Below are 3,936 nucleotides of genomic sequence, written 5' to 3' on the forward strand. Positions count from 1 at the left end.
AACCAGCATAAAAAAGAGAAAGTTAAGAGACTCTCAATAAAAGACTGATAAAAGTTACGTAAAATGGTTTTAGAGACACTGAAGGAGTTAAGCTTCCTCAGCAAATGAATTCTCTGTTGTCCCTTTTTGACAATTGTCTCAGTGTTTATATGGAACATGAGCTCACTGTCAAATATTGTACCTAAGTACTTGTAAGAATCAACAATTTCCACATCCCCCCATGACACTTGCTATTGGTTCTGCTTTTGACCTCCTAAAATCAATTATGAGCTCTTTTGTTTTGGCTACATTTAAATCTAAAAAAATATCGTCGCACCACTTCACAAATGAGGTCAATGCTAGCCCGTGACTGGAATGTGGGCCTTGAAATAAAGATAGCAGTGCAGTGTCATCTGAAAACTTGACTAAGTGACTTCCTTGTTGGGAAGTCCTGCAGCTGTCGGTGTACAAAATAAAAAGTAAAGGAGAGAGAACACAGCCTTGCGTTGCCTTGATAGTTAACCATTTACAAATACTCGCTGTATTCTATCTGTTAAAAAAATTAAAAGTAGCAGCAATAGTTGATTAGATAGCTGGAAATCATTTGCTAATCTCTCAATCAGGATATGTGGCTGCATTTTGTTAAAAGCAGAAGAAAAATATGTGAATAAAAGCCTAACATGGGACCCAGGCTTCTCCAAGTGTTTATATGCTGTATCTAAAATAAAGAGTTTCGCATCGTCCACACTTCTACCAGTTTGATAAGCAAACTGTAATGGATCCAGTTTACCAGTGACCAAGGACATTACTTCAGCTTTAAGAATTTTTTCAAAGATTTTCATCACCAAGGATGTAAGAGCTACTGGTCTAAAATCTTTCAACTCCTTGGGTTTACTTAATTTAGCTAGTGGGATTATGGTGGAGCTCTTCCATATCTGGGGAATATGGCCCTCTTTTGCACACATATTGAAGAGGCAGGTGAAAACTCCACTTAGTTGGTCTGCACAGAAGCGTAATGTGCGCCCACTAACAGCATCGGGACCAGCAGCCTTCCTAATATTGACCTTCTTAAACAAGGATGTGACTTGTTCCTGAGGAATCATTATGTCATTATTAGGAACCAAAGTGTTTTTCAGCATAGAAATATTGTCAGAGAAGTCAAATGATTCAAAACGTGAGTAAAATAAATTAAATGCATCAGGAAGATCACATGACTCAACCCCTTGAACAGAAATAGGCACTCTCCTTTCAGTTTGTTGATTTAGAGATGCCATTGATTTAATTCTCCGCCAGGCAGCTCTAAGATCCCCCCCCCCCCACTGTATTGTTCTACTACTTTCCTTTTGTATTTAATTTTAGCTTTCCTGATCTCATTTTTTTTACTTCTTTGGACACTGCTTTGATCTCCCAAATGTCCCCAGTATAGAAAGTCCTCTTTTTCTTGTTGATGACAGATTTCAGTTCTTTCGTCACCCATGGCTTATTGTTCGGAAAACTGACCGTTGTCTTAGTGGGGATAACCATATCCTCACAGAATGTGACATAAGATGATACAATGTCTGCAAGTTCATCAATGTTATCACACCCCTCCTGAAAGCACTCCCAATCCGTGCATTCAAAACACGCTTGGAGTGAGGAAATACTATCCTCTGACCAGACTTTCACACTTCTCTCTTCATGCTCCAAGCGTCTGAAAGAGGGTTTGCTGAGACTTATCTAACATAAAGCAGTTAAAATGTCTGACAAAGGAAGCCAGATGGAGGACAATGTCGGGCTAGATACTAAAAGAAAGATCAAGTTAACTCCAAAGGCACTTGAAGAGAAGCTTGATAAGTACATGACCCAAAGAAACTCAAAGGTGTTTTAGCACACCTTGTCTCCAAAGCAGAGGAAATTGAAAAATTAATGAGTGATGATTCCAATGCACATGTTGTAGAGGATCACTTGAGAGAATACTCAAAATTACTCAACGAGTTTATTGAAGTGAATAATGCAATAAGTGAACTGTTGCCAGAAAAAGAAAGAAAAGCTGACCAGCAGTATTGGAGTGAGCTTAATCTCACTAAATATGAGAACTTTTTGTCCACATTAGAGCAGTGGATAATAGAAGTAAAACAGCAAGCAAAGGCTGCCCCTGAACAAGCAGCCACTGAACACGAGGCTCCAGAGGATTGCGCCACGACACAACAAGGTGAGTTTGCGACTGAAAAGCCTGCTGCCGAAGAGCCTACTACTGAAGAAGCGCATCCGGATGACAGTGCGTTCATGATACAACAGAAGCATGGTTCAGTCCTAGCACGAAGTGTATGCAGTAGATACTCAAAGGGATCCAATGTCTCATCTCATGCTTCATCGTCTATGCCTAAGAAAGAGGAAGCTCGCTGAGCAGCTTTACTGGTGCGTGCAGAAGCACTCGAGAAGAAAGAAGCACTGCAGTTGTAAGAGGCTCAAATAGAAGCGCAGCTCGCCGCACAGGAAGCACATCTTGCTGCACAGCTGAAGATTCAGAAAATTCAGATGAAAACTCAAATGGAGAAACTAGATTTCGAGACTGCTCTTGCAGAGTCCACAGCAAAGCTACAGGTTCTGGAAGAGTATGAGAACATGGAAGATGGGATGCATTCATACCTGAACAAGAACATGCAAGCAGCTGCAGCTATCCCACGTCATGGTCCAGACGTCAGACCAAAGTCAACTAGCTATCCTCGAACAATCCCAGATAACCGGGCGCTTCATGTTGCAGCTAGGCACACGCCTCATGTACAAGTGAAGAAAGAAAACGACAATGTTGCAAGCCTGCGTCATGGTGCAAGCGCACATGCTGGTGCAAGCCCACGTCCTGGTGCAAGCACACGTCCTGTTGCAAGCACAAGTTCAGGAGCAAGGCAAGTTGAACTAGGAGAGGTGATCCTGAAACAGAAGGATATCACTGAGATGTTAGTCACACAACAAAGACTAGCTAACTTACCTCAACGCAAATTTCCTGAATTCAGTGCAGTGTTTCCCCCAGAAAATTGGTTAGTCAAGGTGGTGAGGCTTCGAGTCTGTCCCTGGGGGGCGGCGTGGCGTGGCGTGGCGGGGGGGGGGGGGGGGGGGGGGGGGGGGGGGGGGGGGGAGGTTGGGGTCTGGGGGCGGCGCCACTCGCGATGTCACGCGGGGGGAGGTGTTGGCGGGGTTTGATGTCACGCACGGCACGAATACTGTTTCGGGGGTTTGGGGACATTACATTACATTACATTAACGAAAAAGAGAAACCAAATGGAGTGCAAAATTGACTGGCTACCTATGACTACCCATGGCACATTTTGCAAGTCTTGTCCTTGCAGGCCATCCTTCTCGGTTTTTCAAAAAAGAGTTCCAGTGCCCTGTTGTAATTAAACTGCCCTACTGGTGGCCCATTTATGCTTGGGTTGCTGCTGACGTCATAGTGCTGCCCCCTGGTGGTGATCTACCGCTGCTGGTGGACAACCTGGGCTTGGAGCCATTGAAACCCATTCAAAACTTCATTTTTTCGATCTGACACAGAATATTTTTAATTATACCTAAAGACACACCATTGGACTTGTTTGAAAGCTGAGAACCTCAGCTTTCCATAACTGAAAGCGGTATTTTCCTAGCATCTACCAATCCGAAGGTAGCCCACTTTAAGTGCGGAATTACTTTTCTAAAGATAGCGTTTTGTTTCCTTGGAAACGGACGCGGTTTATGTGTTACGCATACGCTATTTGACTCGGTTTTGCACTATTATGGATGAATTTCTAATCTTGACATGTTAATGGACAATCTATGCGAATTTCATAATGTGTTTTTATGTGATATGGGAGTAAATGTGTTTACATCCCGTCTGGGATTTGTTAAACTAGCTGGCCCGCTAGTTAGCTAGCAAGTGCTAGGTCTCTACACTACATCATGTCAAAAGTGGAAAGATTTGCCGACACTCAAGGCTGTGGATATAAT

This window comes from Engraulis encrasicolus, unplaced genomic scaffold (assembly GCF_034702125.1).
Source record: "Engraulis encrasicolus isolate BLACKSEA-1 unplaced genomic scaffold, IST_EnEncr_1.0 scaffold_115_np1212, whole genome shotgun sequence".
In the NCBI taxonomy this organism is placed as follows: Eukaryota; Metazoa; Chordata; class Actinopteri; order Clupeiformes; family Engraulidae; genus Engraulis; species Engraulis encrasicolus.